Here is a 19,228-nt window from a genome sequence, read left to right on the forward strand (position 1 = left end):
CTACGTCCTTCGATGACCCTGGAACGTACGACTGCTGTTGGACCGGGTTGGAGGTGAGGGTGGCCGAGAGTTCGAAGGGTGGGAATAGATATCCTCCCGAAGGACATCTACAATCCAGGTCTCGGCGCCGTAGCGCTGCCAAGTTGCCCAATGGCTGGCCCGGCCAGGCCACCCCCCCACTTCCGGCAGCAGGTGAGGGGGAACGCCGTCCCTAGCGTTTCCCCCCTTTCTTCGACTTCTTCCAGAGCCTCCACGGGAGGAGGATGGGCGGGGAGGAGGGCTGGTTACGGCTCCCCTTGCTAGAAGTCGAAGACGACAGAGTCATTCCCCGGGGCTTCGACGCAGCTACCGTCTTAGCCACCGAGGAGCGCTAGCGAGCTCTTAGACTTGGCCGCAGTCCGAGGCTGCCCAGAAGCCTTCGAGACTGCCTGGTGAACCAGACGGTTCACCTGTCGTCAGTGCGCCGTCTGTCCACCGCAGCGTCCACCATCTCTCCTGGGAAGAGAGACGTGGAACTCCGTAAGGTCCGTTGCGAAGTCCCAACGCCGCTTCACGCCCGCCGCCCTGGAAACCCGAGTAAGGACAGCGTCCCTTCGTCGGAGAACCAGGTTTGGCCCACAGGTTCACCGTCTGGTGGGCAAGGAAGGAGATGGCTCTTCCCCCAGACTGGCAAAGTCTCCTGAAGGCCGGAGTCATCTTCGGGAGAAATTCCCCCGGAGTTGGCTGCGACCTTAGATACTGTGAGGGACCACAGATCTAGCCAGGAGACAGCCTGGAAAGCTGCCATGGCGGTAGATTCCAGGCCGAGTGCCTCTTGCTGCGAGAACCACAGGTTTCTCCGGACAGGAGCTGCTGCAGAGACACACCCGGAGTCAGCCTGGCTAACTCCGGGTTCACCTGTTTGGGCGGCATCGGGTCTTCAGATGGCACGTAAAAACGCCGCTGTCGCAGCAGAGGAGGTGGAAGCAGCTTGCTCGACTGCCAGACTTGAGCGAACCGTCTTGTCCGGAGACAAGCGATTCAACCTGGTCCAGCACTGAGTCCGCAAGCTCAGAACGCGGCAAACCCACCGTCGGTCTGGGTTCCCTCTTCGGGCCCCAGGAACGACTCCGAGCCGGGACGTGGGCTCGGATGGTGGGAGCGGCGATCCTTCCCGCGAGGTCGTTGTGCTGACGTAATCAGCGCAATAACCTCGGCAAAGTTCCTCTGGATCTCAGGAGTGACTGCGTCCTGCGGAGTCGGACCATCCAGTCCCTCAAACAGGAGCACCTCCCGAGACCCTCCTCCCTCAAGGAGAGGAGCAGCGACAGACCCCTCTCGGTCTCCTCCAACCACCTGTGCGTACGACCTGGCTGGTCCGAGAACGTGCCTGGTACGTACGACGACGTGGTGGGATCCCTGAGGGGCGACACCCCTCACGATCACCTCCTCATACCTCGCCCTCCCGGTGTAAACCCGAGGAGATTGAAGGTATGGGAGAGGCAAGGACCTGACGCTCCCTCCTCGCTCGCTGGCAGAACCAGCGGGCTTGGAAGACTGCAGGGCGATCGCCAACAACCGCGGTGGCGATCGAGCTGCAGACCTAGTCGAGCCGTCTCGTTGTGGAGGAACGGCTGGACCGAGAACAGCGGCTCCGGTCTCGTGTGTCGAGGAGCTGGAGCTGGTCGCCGTAACACCGATCGCTCTCTGTGAGAGTGACGGTCAGGTGACCGGCGAGCTCCACTGTCACAAGGTGAGATCGGTGCGTATCCTCACGGTCTTTGCGTCAGTTCGCTGGTACCACCCGCCGTGGCTGGTGCCGGCGAACGGGGGGACCTCTTCCCAGCCTCAAGCCCGTGGCCGGTCATGGACCGTCACGTCCGCCGGGGAGCGGGTAGCCAGTCTGGAGATCGCCAGCGAGAACGAGAGCTGGTCTGGTGAAGAGCGCGTGAGCGGCTGTCACCAGTCTTCCGCTCCGTGCCGTGAACCTGACGCTGAGCGGACCAGAGGTCTGGTTATTGGCCTGTACGGCCGCTGTTAGGCACCGTACACTCGGTACCTCTCGCGAACGAAGAGCCGAGACGGGACCCTGCTGCTGTGGTCGAAACCACTGACAGCAGGTGAGGAAGTGCCGGTGTTAGCCGGCACTCCTCTGGTCCCCGTAGTCTTCTTCCTTGCGGAAGAAGAGACGGGTCCTGCCCCCGAAGGAGCAGGGTGACCAGCGGAAGAACCCCCCGTCTCACCAGAGCGAGACGGGCCCTTAGAAGTTCCCGAAGGAGACTTCTTAGGGGGGGGGGAGGCGACCTTCTTCTTCTTCGGCGGGGGAGCCTTAGAAGAAGAAGGGGAAGAGGCGGCAGACGACGACGAAGACGAAGAAGACGATGAAGACGACGACGCACCTTCCTCCTCTTCTTCTTCTTCTTCGTCAACCTTCTCAGGACCGACGTCAGATCTGTCATCCAGAGCGGAGCCGGGGCTGCTGTTGCCGAAGCAACAGGGCCCGGACGCACCTGTCCGAACAGATCAGCATCGGGAAGCAGCGGCGCCAGGAAACAGGAACAACATCAGCAGGTGCAGGCATCACAGGAACGGCAGAAGAGACAGCAGGAGCAGGTACAGGAACGGCAGCAGTGGTCAACGTCACGTCCGTGGACAGCAGCTGGGCAGGTACGGCAGGTACGGCAGACTGTGTAGGCGGTCCAGATGGGCGGACGCCAGCGGCACAGACATCCTAGGTACCGGTGGGAGGTTCAGGGGCGAGCTCTTCGGGCACACGAAGTCCGTCGCGGCAGCACGGCAAACCCAGGCGGCGGCATCACACTCCCCCCCCGAGTTACGGCGACTGGCCCCTGCACCGAATGTACGTAGGTGTCACAGAGACCGCGTGCTGGGTGTACACCAGGTGAGGAGGTGAAGCGTAGCCGGGTGTTGTAAGGGTCGTGGTGGTGGTCGTGACCGTTGCATGGGTGACCGCCACGGAGCCAGCGAGATGGTAGAGCAGCCCCTGGACACTCGGCACGCCCTGCAGCCCCAACGATGCCCACACCTGTCCGAGGTCATCCTTCGCGGCAACCGCACCTGAGGAGGCAAAAGTCGGGTGATTAGGGGGATCCTCTACCCGCTCGCGCGAAGACGAACGGATAGAGGACCCAGAGTACAACTCGACGTCAGGGTATCTAGCGCCCTCCTCCACACTCGACAAGTCAGGAGAGGAGAAGGACCTAGCCCCACCCCCCCCGAAGGGGAAGGCGCGAGACGTGGAAGTTGAGCGGCGGGCGGCAGGAAAGAAGACGAAGTGTCCGTCACCAAAGGAGTCGCGGGAGGGAGAGCTTTCCGACGACTCCTTTGCAGGCCTTCGCTTCTTTTCCTGCCCTCATACAAAGTCCACTGCGCCTCCGACCAATCATTGCAACATCACAAGGCTCGGCTCGGGTGCATTCGCGCCCCGACACCGAGCACACAAATATGATGGGTCTATCTCCGGGAAAGAGCGGAACTTCCCGCATTTACGCCCTTCGGTACCCGGGCATAGTCTCCGTGGGGTAGCGAGCGAGGAGATTCCATCATTATTAATTGCAATTCAATTATATGAAAAGAGAGAAATGATTGTACTTACAATGAATTCTTTCATACACAAACACAACCATATACTCAAGAAAGCAAACGACGAGAAGCGGGCAGAGAGCGTCGACACACGTCCACTCGCTGTGAGGCCGAAAGCAAAAGTGATTTGTTTACTACCTCCCAGTCGCGCGCTGCGCGCCTGTCGGACAAGCAGTTAACTACCGAACCCTTGTTCGAAAGCTTACGACCTATCCAGCTGCCGCTAGTACCTTCCTATTGTAAAAGGACCGAAGGTTTGTATGCCGTGTCGGAACAACTCATTGTTGTATTTATTACATAGCTTAAAGTTGCTATACTCCTTAGTCCCTCGTTGGCCGAGTGGATTTTCGCGCTTGGCTACCAATCCGGTGGTTCGAAGTTCAATTCTCGGCTCGCCCAACGTGGAACCAGAGGAATTTATTTCTGGTGATAGAAATTCATTTCTCGATATAATGTGGTTCGGATCCCACAATAAGCTGTAGGTCCCGTTCGTTGCTAAGTAACCAATTGGTTCCTAGCTACCTAAAAAATATCTAATCCTTCGGGCCAGCCCTAGGAGAGCTGTAATCAGCTCAGTGGTCTAGTTAAACAAGATAAAACTTAACTTTTCTTTTTTTGCTATGCCCTCCTTGTCCAGCACTGCCAAATGGGGGGCTCTTGGATGATCTTCTGTTATCTCTTTAATTATTTAATCTTTTCACATCTGAGTTTATTACGTTAATGAGAAGCATCACTTTTTATACTCTATTCTATAAGCAATGGGCCAATGTGCCCAATTAAGGGATTTTGACGTAAGGAAAAATCTATTTCTGGTGCGATTGGCTCGTGTCGCCAGCGAAAATATCCTTTTAATCTATTATTTCTAGGGTAAAGTATAACACATACCAGAGAATAAATAAAATAAAGAAAAAGGTCAGTATAACTGACGTCGTCACCCTCCAGGAGGGTGTCGGTATGAACACTAGGCGAGTGAGACCACTACCACGAGCCAAATGCCCAATAGAAATCTCCACTACAAAAAACCCTCCAAGAGGGGAGCCGACCCACAGAGTGAGGCAGCTCGTACTACTACTACTCCATCCCATGCTGCCGACTGCTGCCGCCTCTGGTGCCATCCTGAAGTTAGCAGACAATCTTGGGCGAAGGGATGGGTAGGGTGGGATTTCGCTGGCGACGACGAGCCAATCGCGCCAGAAATAGATTTTTCCTTACGTCAAAATCCCTTTTCTGGGCTCAGCTCGTGTCGCTTCGCGAAATCGTACCAGAGAAATAGCACAAGATTGTAAAACAAAAAGTAATAAAATAAAATAAATCAGAAATAGTCTCAAATAAAAGGTAAAATATATATAAAGAGAATATAATTGCTAAAAGATACATATACACAGGGGTATAAAATTAGAAATATGCTTAAATTACCCTTAAATCTAATCATGTTTGTTAACATAAGGTAATTTACATATATACAGGTAAAATGACTTACATGTATCAAATGATATCTGTGTAACAGCATGTATCAAAAGTATAATAGCAATTAATATAAACAGATAAACAAAACAACGAACAATAATATATAAAGGAATGTATATGACTTAATATACAAAACCCGTAACCATTATAATATGATGTATCCCCTAGCATAAAAATAAGGGGAAACATCCATGAGATCAATGTTTATAATCATTTGTGAGTGTCCCTAGCCAGACATAAGGGGCCACCCACTACACTATCATAAAAGCAGCTAAGACACAAGGTGAATGCAAATGAACAAGGTAGGAATAGACGAACTTTTGGGTGAGGCAGGTAGAAAGGAGGACTGAATCTTCTACTACAAATTAGCTAGAGTCAGGGGAAACTAGTTACCCGCTGCTACTGCTGGAATTTCAGAGCTTCCAAGGACTTAAAGGTAGTGACGTTTGAACACTGTCGGCGATTTCCATCCAGTATACTTTTTCAACTCATCGAAGTTCATATGTTGGAAATAATTAATTGAGGTGGCTACTGCTCTGACATCATGTGCTTTCGGGAAAGAGTCAGGATTGGCTTGCTTAATAAAGTACAGGATTTGCTGCCTGATGCCTTTAACTAAGGATAAAGTTCCACCTTTTTCCCTCTTAAAGAGGGGACCCGATGAAGATGAGGAGGTCCTGGACAGAAAGGCTCGTAAGGTTAAAACTGGGCAAAGGGATACATCTTGTGGGAAGGGCAGTACCTTCCAAGGTTCCCACCTCATCAAAGGATCTTCATCTTTGCTAAAAAGCTACGTTCCGGAGAAAGTAGTACTTCCCCTGTGGGAAGGAATTGAATATGATCCGGGTCCCTGGATAGAGCCGACAGTTCTGAAATTCTTGCTCCTGAAGCTAAGCTTAATAAAAAATAGGGTTTTTCTTAAGAGCATTATAAACGAGCATGTGTCATTATCGTTTTCGGAAGCCAGTGTTTTAGAACATCGTTTAAGAACCATGAAACTGACGTAGGCCTTACAGAAGGCCTAAGCTAGCACATGCCTTAGGAATAGACGAGAAGTAGGAATCCGTCAAGTCTATGTTGAATCCAAATTGAAATATCTTTTCAAAGCTGACTTGTTTGTCGTAATCGTGCTAGCTGCTAAACCTTTTTCAAATAAGGACTGAAAAAAGGATATAGCTGAATTAACTGTCATGATTTCTAATATCCGATTCTCTCAGAAGATTGCTAACTTTTGACAGCAGATCATACTGTCTCAAAGTTGAATTCCCTTTTATCGGATTCCAAGAAGAGAATATCTGAGGGTCAATATTCGCATCTCTTTTTGCCGCAAACTTCATGAAATCCATAAAGTTAGGGTTTTGAGAATCCCTGAGGAAGCGAACACAGTCTTCGTTTGTACTGACTGGGAGAGCTTGGGACTGGGGATCCGAAGAGGACGAAGGCCCAGCTCCAAAATTAGAGGATACCAGTTGCTCTTCGGCCAGTCTGGGGCTACTAGAGCCATTGACCCTTGAATGTCCTGAGTTTGTTCAATACTTTCATGAGGAGATTCACTGGAGGGAGACATAAATCTTCTCCCAGTTGTTCCAGTCTAGGGCCAGGGCGTCCGTGGCATAGGCCAGAGGGTCCAGGTTTGGGGGCTACATAACACGGTAGTTTGTGGTTCGCTTGGGATGCGAAGAGATCCACCTGTAGCCCTGGGACTCTTTGAAGGATCCATTGGAACGAACTGTTGTCCAGTGACCATTCCGACTCTAGGGGCACTGATCGGGATAGGGCGTCTGCTATGACGTTTCTCACTCCAGCTATGTGAGTGGAGGAAAGATGCCAACTGAACTTGTCGCCAGGGAGGGAGAAATGGCTATCATGACGTTGATTTAGATGACGTGACTTGGAGCCTCCTCTTTATACAATGTACTACCACTGCGCTGTCCAGGACTAGCTTTATGTGGGGAGTACTTTGGTGGGCGTAACCTTTTTAGAGTCAAGAACACTGCCATTGCCTCCAGTACGTTTATATGGAACTGACGGAACTGAGGTGACCAAGTCCCTTGAACCTTTTTGACCTGGGAATACCCTCCCCAGCCGCTTAAGGACACGTCTGTGTGGATGGTGATCCCTGGTGGAGGGAACTGAGGGGTACTGACATTGACAAATTCTTGACTCTCGCCCACGGCCGAAGTCGATTCTTTAGAATCAGAGGCACTGAGGATAGTTTGTCCCTGGACCTGACATTTGCTCGCGGAGCGCCAGATTCTGGTTAGGTCTTTCAGTTGGCTTTCATTAAGACGTTCGTCACTGATGCAAACTGGAGAGAACCCAGGATCCTTTCCTGAGCTCTCCCTTGACGCTAGTTTGTGACTTAGAAATTGCTTGACTGACTTCGCTATTTCTTCCTTTTGGTTGATGGAATCGACAGAGTGTGGGAGGATAGATTCCATTGAATGCCCAGCCACTGAAAGTTTGACTCTGAGTGAGTCTTGATTTGGTCCTGTTTATCTTGAAGCCTAGATATTCCAGGAACTGAATCACTTTCAGTGTAGCTCTGTTGCATTCCTCGACTGTTGGGGACCCAGATCAACCAATCGTCGAGATACGCTACTACCATAATCCCTTGTGATCTGAGTTGTTGCACTACCACTTCCGCTAGCTTCGTGAACACTCTGGGTGCCACGTTGAGTCCGAATGGAACTACCTTGAAGGAGAATGTCTGGTCTCCTATCTTGAAACCCAGATACGGACGGAAGTGTCTTGCAATAGGGATATGATAGTAGGCGTCTGTAAGATCGATAGAGGTGGTGACGGCCCCACGGGGAAGAATAAGGTCCGCACCTGTGAGATCGTGAGCATCTTGAACTTGTCGCAGCGGATGGCTAAGTTTAAGCGGGACAAGTCTAAGATTACCCTTCTTTTTTGTGAGCCTTTCTTTGGCACGCTGAACAAGCGACCTTGAAATTTTTAATCTCTTGACTCTCGCTATAGCTCCTTCTGAAGAGGTCCTCCGCGTACTCTGTCAATTCTTTGGAAGGAAGTTGACGGAAAGGTCTGGCTGGAGGTGGGTTCGTCAACCAGCTCCAACCCAGCCCTTTTGACACTATGCTCTGAGCCCATTGGCTGAAGTTCCACCGGACCCGGTGGCGGGAAAGAAAGTGAAAACAGCCTCCCTCCTACCTGAAGTTCTTCATTGGTTCTGGTAACCGCCTCGGCCTCCTCTGGAAGTGCTTTCCCTATTAAAGGGGCCTTCCCGATCCTCTCCCACGAAAGGAGAAGGACCGCTTACCTCTGCCTCCTTACCCGAGCGGTCATACTTCTGTGAAGCTTGACTCTCGAAGGCTTGATTGTAAGCTGGAGAGATGGCGTAAGAGGTGGAGGGCTGAGGCTGAGGGGATATCACTAAATTGGCTGTGATTGACCTTTAGAAGTGGAGGTTGGGCTGTCTGCACTAACGGTACCGCTGGAACTTGTTGAGGAAAGCGTGGTTGCTTTTTTCTGGTAAGGTTGGAAACGCCTGGGTTTCCTTTGTCCCTTACCTTTAGCTGTCAGGTCTTGCCTCCTCTTAGCCGTAAGGCCCCAACGGTCCTTAAGGCTCTGGTTCAACCTCGTAGCCTCTGACTGGACTTCCTTAACCATAGCTTCTGGGAAGAGATCTGCTCCCCAGATGTTAGACGAGAGTAACCTATTCGGTTCATGCCGAATGGTTGCACCTCTTGTAGACATGCTTCCTACAATTCGTTCGAGCAGTGCAAACTCAAACATATCTGACTGTACCGTTTGAGTCAGGGATTTGGTCATGAGCTTAAAAATCGGTTCTGATCCATAAGCCATGGTTGCTACCTCAGACATAGCCATAGAATTGATCGATCTGGCTAGTCGCGATTTTGCGTCAAATTCAGCCTGAATAAGGCTATCTGGGAGCCTGGGTAGCTTTTCACCAAACTGCTCCATAGCACAGTCCGGTTTGAGTTTGCCAGCTGAGAATGTGTTCGGCAAGTCTTCCCACAATTCTCCAACTGAGGGGAGCAACGGAGATGTGGGATCTGCTTCCTTCAACTGCGGTATAGGTTCCCCTTCTGGGCCGCTGGGATGGTCGACCTCGCGATCTTGGTTAGGAACGGGAGCGGGGTACTCTCATCCATTGTGAAAATGGTAAAGGAAAGGGACTCTTAACGGTTGTATCTTTGGTATTTAGAACAATCCATGTCCTCTAACACCTGAGCCATTCTCTCTGAGCCTGGTCTCGTGAATAGAGGACTGTCTCCTTAGGTACCCCTATCGTCCCGACCAACCAAGCCGAAGGCGTGAAGCCTTGCGTAGCCTATGAACGGAGGCTGGAGGTCTTCCGGGTAGAACGCGAAGTCCTCTATTCTTCGAGTCCCAAATTCCGGTATAGAGATGGAGACCGTCCTCCTGGAAGGGGCGTATGACGCTACTCTCCATGGTTGTTCATAGAGAACGGAGGTAGTGAGTCATACGGAGGAAGCTGAGTTCCACTTGTGTGAAAGGAAGAGGAGAGGCTAGAGGAGGAGCTTCTCCCTCAGCCCGGCTATAATGGAGTCCTGGGAAGTAATCCTATCCGACAGACGAGAGATCATTTGTTCCATGCTACTCTTTAGGGACCCAACCAGGTCGCCCACCTGTTGCAACAGGCCAGCATTGGAGTCCAAAGCCGGAGCTGCTGCGGAGGTGGAGGGGAGGCTCTGAATCGAACCAATGGTAGCGGAACTGGTGACTCTGCCGGAGTGCGAGATCTCTCTCTGGAGGATTTACTTCTCGAGGACTTAGAGCCGGAGCTAGAAGCTTTAGACCTGTCTGCTCCGGGATTCCCAGCCGAGGAGGAGACTTACGGAGGAGGATGAAGCCGAAGTCGTCTTCTTAGACGACGACACGTCTTAGTCAAGGTCATCACTTTAGCCTTGACTTAGGTCTAACCGAAGCGTCAGGAGGAGAATATATTTCGTCACCCGTAAAGCCTTGGAAGGATGGAGAGGTTGCAGGGGTAGAAGAAAACAGTTACGCCCAAGGGTGACCCTTGGGTGTCCACCTTACCTACCTCGACCAACAGGTCGTCTATACCTACCATAGGTTCAACATTAATATCCAGGGTCGCAAACATCCGTTAGAGATATCCTGGTCTTGATCAGTTAATGAGGCAGCCAGCTGTTGTTGGATGAAGGCGATAGTCGGAGCCGCATCTACCGGGTCGACGTATCCTGTCGCCTTGCCTCCGGGGAAGATTAATAATGCCAACCGCTTCTCCAGGATGTAGGTTGTCCCTTGGCGGCGTTTTTCCCAAAACCGCCGACCCAGGCCCGCAGGGTAGCCAATGCGGTATCCCTTACTGCCGGCGCCTGGAAGAGAGGGCGTAGTTTAGATTTTAAGAATCACACTTAAAACTAAAACTTAAAGTATAAACTTAAACTAGATGCCTTAAGTTAAAGTAGATGATGAAAACTTAAGCACTAAAATAGAAGCGGAGCAGCTACTGGAGATGGAATACTTACCCCTTCCAAAAGCTGGCTCACCAGATCGTAACATATGGTACACGTCTCATGGTACCAGACCTGGATGTCCCCGTGCGGAGTCGCGCATGGAGCATGGACCGGCAAACTTCGTGTCCACATGGGTCCTGAAGTGTGGCGGAACATCCGGATGCTCACAGTTGTGGGGCCTGTAAGTGGGGAAGACACATGAGTATCTTAAAAAACATCACTTACAGACTAAAGGACAGAAGAACTCCGTTGCATGCCGGAGCTCGGAAAAAACTTTGGGCATAACCCCTCCCTGCATCGCCTGAATAGGCTATAATCCCGGAGAGATCCGGTAAAACATGTAAGGGAGTGGGGGGATGGTTTAAGGTACTTAAGATAAACTTATAGATAACTTAAACCTAAAACGCAAGCGAACCGGACTAAGTCCAGTGCGTAGCGGAGTGTAGTAACTCAGCAATTACGGTAAGGTTAGCAGAGACCCACTGTATGCTCCGGTCCACTCTACTGGGTGGACTAACATCTTTCGCTGGATACCAGGACTCCGATCAGGAAGGAGCCCTAGTAAGGTGGGAAGGGCGAGAAGAACATACAGGCTCGAGCTAGCCCGGAGCGACAAGGTAGCGCGGAGGGGGGGAAAGGCCAGTCCCTCCACTACGTACCACCGGCCCGGACCGAGAAGCCGGAGAGGTCGAGACCAGTCTGGGTCTGTCCGACTCCCTAGCCCCTCCGCCTGAGGGGAGAGAGGGAGGCAGGCTCGGGTATGCGGAGCGAGCATGGGCAGACCGACCCACCCCCGCCCGACTCTATGGAAGAGCGGGAGGGGGGGGAAGGGTGACTGGACAGGCGTCTGGCTGTCCCGTGATCACGTAGTGACCACGAGGCGGTAAGACCAAAATACGACAACTAAGCCTAGGACAACCAACTGATCAGAGAGATGCTATCGGGAAGCAAACTGAACTGAAAAGCGGTTAGCATATAGGCCCACTGGGCCAAAACCAACTGATCAGAGAGATGCTATAGGGAAGCAACCGAACTGATGAGCGTAGTATAGGCTCAATGAGCCAGGACCTAGGCTAAGCCAGACACCTAACTAACCTAACTATAACAAAATACACAGTATAAATAAATATAAAAATGAAAGAAAGAAAGCAATATAGCAGGAGAAAAAATCCAGGAGTGTACGACTAACCCGAAGGCAAGTCTACCACTCAAAGCTAGTCAGAGGCCGATACTAAGAACCTGGACTAGGGTCTGGATAGAAGAAGCCTACATAAGGTAAAATACATGCATGCATGACAAACCTGAGTAGACCGTACCCTAAGTAAAGCGGATAATAATATAGAGCGTACATAAATAATGGGATGTTCCTAGGTATGGGAGACCAAGAACGAACCCACCACGAGGCAGAACCATGCTGCCATGCTTCCGACCCCGAGATCGTATTTATACCTAAAAAACGGCAAATACTGTCTGAGGGCCGGAAAAAACCAACTAACCGTAAATACTGAGTACTAACCTTAGCTGCTGCGATAGCTGCACGCTCCATTATAGATAATCCAATGAAAAGGGCACAAAAAAACACACAGAGAGAAAAATAACACGTGTGACTCGTGTGCGCTAACTGAAAAGGATGGCCACCAGAGGCGCAGCAGTCGGCAGCATGGGATGAGTAGTAGTATACGAGCTGCTTCACTCTGTGGGTCGGCTCCCTCTTGGAGGGTTTTTGTAGTGTGGGAGATTTCTATTGGCATTTGGCTCGTGGTAGTGGTCTCAACTCGCCTAGTGTTCATACCGACACCCTCCTGGAGGGTGAGCGAGTCAGTTATACTGACCTTTTTTTTCTTTATTTTATTTATTCTCTGGTATGTGTTAGTACATTTACCCTAGAAATAATAGATTAAAGGATATTTTCGCGCGCAGCGACACGAGCTGAGCCCAGAAATGCTATAATTCCCCAATAGGTCTATGTACAGTGTGCCCTCTGGTTGTTCATACATCACTCAAAGGATCTTGTACTACATTTGCTCCAGTTCATTCAATTCATTTTCCGTGACGTTACTCTATGTTTCAGTTCCTACCTCACTGCCAATAGCCACCACTTTTTCCTTCAGCACCTGGAAGCAAATTCCTGAGAAGTATGTTAGTATTGCTCCAGCCCTGGTGTCTATACCATGCACTAGGTTAGGTTATTTTAAAACCACTAGAGTAATTTGGGTGTTGGAAACATAATGAGATTGTTTTAAAGAAAATTCTATGGTTAATTTTCAAGATATGCCATCCTGTTTTTTTCAGGGAGAGGTCACAGTGCTCAGTTAGGTAAAACTTTGCAATGCGGTAAATGACCGAGCGGCGACATAGTGGCCACCTTTCCGGAAAAGTGTTGCCATGAGCATCAATCAAGAATTGTGGCCCATCCAAGCAGCCCACTGAGACCTAGGCACTCCTCTCAAAGTAAAAGTTTTTCTCCTAAATTACGAAATAATGGCATAGTAATTCAAGGGCTTTTTCGGGAAGTAGCTGCGTTCCAAGAGAGGTGGCCGTTGTGTCGCGGCTCAGTCATTTACCCTACTTGTACAGCGTGATCCATGTCAGTCTTCACCCTGGACAGGTTCCTCATATAGGGTAAACAACCGAGTGGACTGGCTAACTCACCGACTACCGCGGTTTTGGCCACCCTCCGAAAAAGTACTTTAACACGTCTTGACACCGGAGATGGTCATCAGTCATGAGTGTTGGTGGTGACAGCAGAAGCTCCGGACCTCTACTCTCCTTTTGAAGTAAGTATTTTCTCCAAAGTTAGAAATTAAGGCCATATTTTAAGATTTAAACAGAGGGTATCGATTTCTGCATAATGGAGTTTTTGTCTCTTGGTACAAGGACAAGTGTCGTTATTCTTCACGATTAGTGATTTACAATACCCTTATAAATTACGACACTGGGTGTAATGCACTATAGCAAAATCTCGTTCTGATACGAGTGTTCGTTACAGAAATAGGTATTGCCCAAAAACGTGCTTGCACTGGCTCTGAAACCCATAGTAGGTATGCTGCTTAGTTGTCAATCAAGTTTTTTGTAATAAAGTATTTTTTTACAAGCTAGCTATTGAATAAATTTGTATTTTTCTCAATCAAAACATATGGCCCTCAATGGTAACTTTCCTCTTTTGGCCCCATAATTTCTTAAAGTGCGAAAACAGAGGCGCAGGGACCGAAAACGATTGCGTCACACTACGGCGATAATCCGGCAGTAAAACATCTTCATATATCCAAAAAGTAAATAATAAAGATATATATGCGCATTACGATTGTACCAATTACATGAAAAGCTGATAATCTGCATGAATAACTGGTAAACTGTTCTGCAAGAAAGTTGAGTAAAGCAATTATTTACAATAGGTACGAAAGTCAAGATGTCGTGACGTCATCATACAGGACTTAAAAGAACGTTATAATTCCAAAAAATAATTACTTAAATTTGAGTCAGAATCGAGTTGGTACTTTTTCAATAACGAATATTTTCAAATTAATCATCATAAATATGTAAAATATTGATGTTTTACTATTATTTAAAATTATCGAAATGCACTCTTCGTCGTCGTCTTATACAAAACAGTTGTTTCTCGGTGAGGAAAAGTTTTCCGATTGTTGTGATGAAAGTGCCCCAGCGTCTGTAGGGTACAAGTTGGTGTGCGGATTTATCACAGGAAATGGTTAGTTTATTGACACAAGCGAATCCGTAAACATCGAGATGGCGTCAATCTTCTAAATACTTCGAGTTGTAAGTAAAAATGTTGAACGCGTTTTGGTGAGATTTGCGCTACGTTTGACACAGTTTTCACTACCCTCTGTTTAAATCTTAAAATTTGGCCTTAATTTCTAACTTTGGAGAAAATACTTACTTCGAAAGGAGAGTAGAGGTCTTTAGCTCCGTTTCTCACCAACAACAAGTCGCGATTGATGCCCATCTCCGATGTCAGGACGCGTTATAATGTACTTTTTTTGGGATTGTCCAAGCTGATCGTACATGGTCCACTCTGGACCCTACGGTTTTTTACCCTATATCACATTATGTTGACGAAACTTCAATCTTTTGAATGGTATGCTTGGAGTTGTAATTGTATTCTTGTTTCACCATTTAAATATCGAGTGAATAAGACCTGTCCACCGTGATAAGGGTTGGTAGTCGCTGTTGTTTCCCGCCCCTAAATATCAAGTGAATAAAAAGGTCTGCTAGCGAGATGACGATGGGAGCGTCTGCGGTTGATTACCCTATAGATAGACCTAACCTTTCCTATAATGCCAGGTCCTGACCTACCTAGTAACCCCTATTTTAGGGGGAAGTGCTCCCTGACCTGGCCAGGGTAACGTACCCAAAAAAGTCAGCAACTGGTGGGAACCAGGCAGCGCAGACTAGCTTACCTACCTAGGGGGAAACATCACGACAGGCCAACCCTCATACACGGTAGAGACGGATCTTATTCACTCGATATTTAATTGGTGAAACATGAATACAATTGCAACTCTAAGCATACCATTTAAAAGACTGAAGTTTCGTCAACATATTGTGATATATGAAAGCCCCATACGAACTAAAAATAAAGCATGTGAGCTCTTCGTAAAATATGTTTTCAAGGCAGTTTTGAAATCCAATATGGCGGCTACGTTTGCTATGGACGGTTCTCATCAGTGACGGCCACCATCTTCCCAGCCTTCCCAGCACTCATTTGAACAATGTTAGAGTATGTATGTAACGTTTATTGATCTTACTCAAGATTGCAGTTGTAATCAGCACAATAAAACAACATTTTGTTGCCCTATATTAGTGAAAGTATGAAACTTGTTATTCCGGGGTTATGGTTGGAACTGAATTCATTCTTACCTTGTAATCGGCGGTTTTTTATCCTTACTGCCATCACAACTGAAAACTCCACAGTGCTTATTTGATTGTTATTATACACATTTTGGTCTCAGTTCACTCCACATTGCACTTTAAACCCATTGCTGTTCCTGGTTTCTAAGCGCGCGCGCCATAAACACAATTTCGAACAGCAGACGACGAAACTGCAAAGTTTTATTCCCTAAACTGTTTACTTTACTCGTTATTTAGTTTTTAAATTTACTTTATTTAAAATTTTGATTTAATTCAATGTATATTATCCCTTTTTTGCAACCAAATTCCCACCCCAAAAAATTACAGATATTTCTAAAGTAGATAAAATCAAATGTTTCTAACGTTTTCGTACATCTGGCTGCCGAAAACCATAGAGGAACGAATACGGAAAAGTGCAGAGGAACGACTACGTTTTTTTTTTTTTTTGCTTTTTTGTTTTTGCTAGCACTTTTCATTGATTTCAGTCTTTATTAGTATTTTGAATTTCTTTAATAATCGTATGCCAGAAATAAATGTAACCTTTAATGTTTGCATGCTTTAATGTTTGCATGCTAAGAATGGCCAAATCATCGTTGCCACATTAGTGGAGGCTTCACACATACGCCGTTCCATTATTATCCTGTTAAGCGTCCGCACCCCTGATGAGCTCGCTGCTAACGTACCGTCACGCTTTTTTTGTAATCAGCGATCATAGCACTGATGATAGTTTTTTCAAAGTTAATATTGATTTTTATGCTTGTTATTCATACTGTAATTAACTGTCGGAAATTCTCTCTCTCTCTCTCTCTCTCTCTCTCGTCTCTCTCTCTCTCTCTCTCTCTCTCTCTCTCTCATCTCTCACACTCCTCATCTAGTATTTGATTGATCTCACCTGAAGAAATATGCCTCCTCTTTGGGACATTCATTGTGAAAGACGCGAAATCCAATTGTCTCGATAAACGCCCGAAGCGTATTGAAAGAAAACCAACAGGGACAGGCAGTTTTCTAGCTAAGCGACACCAAGAAAGAGTTGCCAGGCTGGGAAATAAGTTTCCCATGTGCTGAGAGTGTTACCCAAATGGTGTTCCTACACTTTCTATACGAGTAAACGTATTATTACGGGGCTGACGGCTTGACAAGCACAGTTAAAGTCTTGAACGTAATATCCCGTTGAAGGCGCTACCGAGTTAGATTGCGGTAAACGTATTATTACTGTGGGTGACGCTTAACAGGTTATAAACTGTTTTCATGACTTCTAGTTGTCATAGTAATGCAATAATGATAAAATTGCTTTAATATTTATGTATATATACTTCCAATACATAGCCTAATTTCACCAATTTCAACGTTTTGTGGAGGGTCAACACATACCGAATGGCAACAGAGAGAGAGAGAGAGAGAGAGAGAGAGAGAGAGGAGAGGAGATGAGATGAAGAGAGAGAGAGAGGAGAGAGAGAAAGGAAGGCGGAGGAAGAACCGAAGAAAAGGGATGGCTTGGTGGAGGGGGGGGGGAGAGGGTTAGGTGGAGCTTTATACGCGTGTTTCGTATCCATTTCTGCATAATGGAGTTTTTGTCTCTTGGTACAAGGACAAGTGTCGTTATTCTTTAGGATTAGTGATTCACGATAACCCTTATAAATTATGGCACTGGGTGTAATGCACTATAGCAAAATCTTGTTCTGTTAAGAGTGTTCGTTACAGAAATAGGTATTGCCCAAAAACGTGCTTGCACTGTCTCTGAAACCCATAGTAGACATGCTGCTTAGTTGTCAATCAAGTTTTTTATAACCAAGTATTTTTTACAAGCTAGCTATTGAATAAATTTGTATTTTTCTCAGTCAAAAACATATGCCCCTCAATGCTAACTTTCCTCTTTTAACGACTTTCTGGTCATTGCAAATTCAGCCCCATAATTTCTTATGGTGCGAAAACAGACAGAGGCCATGGACCGAAAACGATTGCGTCACACTACGGCGATAATCCAGCAGTAAAACATCTTCATATATCCAAAAAGTAAAATAATAAAGATATATATGCGCATTACGATTATAACAATTACATGTATAGCTGATAACAATCTGCATGAATATCTGGTAAACTGTTCTGCAATGACAGTTGAGTATAGCAATTATTTACAATAGGTACGAAAGTCAAGATGTCGTGACGTCATAATACAGAACTTGAAAGAACGTTCTAATTCAGAAAAATAATGACTTAAATTTGAGTCAGAGTCGAGTTACTTTTTCAATAACGAATATTTTCAAATTAATCATCATAAATATGTAAAATATTGATGTTTTACTACTTATTTAAAAATTAGCCAAGAGCACGCTTCTCGTCATCTTCTACCCAAACAGCTGTTTACGCCTGGCTTCTTGTTGGTGAGAAAAAATAAAGTCGTGTTTCGATTGTTGTGATAAAAGTGCTCCAGCGTCTGTGGGTACAAGTGGTGTGCGGATTTATCACAGGAAATGGAAAGTTTGTTGACACAAGCGACTCCGTAAACATCGAGATGGCGTCAATCTTCGAAACATTTTTAGTTGTAAGTAAAAATTTCTAAAGCGTTTTGGTGAGATTTCCACTGCCGTGGGCGCCATTTTCAGTACCCTCTGTTTAAATCTTAAAATTTGGCCTTAATTTCTAACTTTGGAGAAAATACTTACTTCGAAAGGAGAGTAGAGGTCTTTAGCTCCGTTTCTCACCTACAACAAGTCGCGACTGATGCCCATCTCGGGTGTCAGGACGCGTTATAATGTACTTTTTCGGAGGGTGGCTTGCATTGATTGTAGGTGGCCTGCTTGGCTGCTGTGATGTTCTACCCTATGTGGAATGGCTGTGTGGAGCTAGGAACTGAGATAAATGGCTGTTTTATGCAGCATATCTAGGAAATCTCTAGGAAAAATCAGTACTAAAACTACAATGACCTGAGCCAAAAGACAAAATTCAGTTCACCTACCCAAACTTCGTACACTAAACGCAGACTTAGCCTAGGTAGTAGTAGGGACCTTAGGACAGATTTTTTGGTATAAGATACTTCTATCATGCAAAATTCATGAGCAATTCAAACCAGCCAGTGTCAAAAATACTTACCATTGATTACTGCAGTCACTAATTTATAATAACAATTTAGCGTCCATACGCACGGGAGACATTCAACATGTGCCAACAGAGTTGGTAATTGTAGTGCTCATAGTAGTAAAGGAAGATTGCCTTTGCAACGTCTCCCCCCAGTTTGTCTTCGAAATGGTTATTCCAAGTTTGTGTCAAGTTCTGCTATTTCCAGTGTCTTTCATGACTTCCTATTTCAAGTTTCAGCTGCCGCATACTACTGAAATGCTTCTCATAGCACTTATGATAGGTAACTAAGTAAAAGTATGTTAACGATTTTCACATTATGCCATATGTAATCATAGTTTCTTTCCTCTTTCCCGGGCATGTGCACAGGCAAATAGCCCCGTGCATAACATAAAGCTTCTCAGCCTAGAAGTAGATTTCCTTTTCACAAAAGTATCCATAAAAGATGTGTTAACGCTCCTTAAAAAATAAACTTGAGCCATTTGCTGACCACTTCCCCATAGAATTGAATGAAATGGTGCAACTTGTAGAGCTCTGCGTATAATATCTTTTCCTTTGGTGATAACTTTTACCGTCAAAAATTCGGTTGCAGTATAGGGAGTCCACTCAGTCCCGTGTTAGCGAACTTATGTATGGAGTATTTTGAAACAGTAATTATAAACCCTATCAAACCTGCAGACAGATCACAAATATGCTGCCCGGTGCCCGGCCGTCGCCGTCGGCCGCCACACAAAGACGTGTATCAC

General features: G+C 47.1%; 1 protein-coding gene across 1 annotated transcript in view; it reads right to left on the bottom strand.

Annotated features, from left to right (window-relative positions):
• The window catches only part of LOC135207362 (HEAT repeat-containing protein 1-like), a gene marked incomplete in the record, with an annotated part of 186,507 nt that extends 167,525 nt beyond the window's left edge, over positions 1–18,982 (bottom strand). Inside the window, 1 exon segment of the mRNA XM_064239090.1 lies at positions 18,498–18,982.
• Positions 18,983–19,228: the final 246 nt, after the last annotated feature.

Source organism: Macrobrachium nipponense, chromosome 32 (genome assembly GCF_015104395.2).
Source record: "Macrobrachium nipponense isolate FS-2020 chromosome 32, ASM1510439v2, whole genome shotgun sequence".
NCBI lineage: Eukaryota > Metazoa > Arthropoda > Malacostraca > Decapoda > Palaemonidae > Macrobrachium > Macrobrachium nipponense.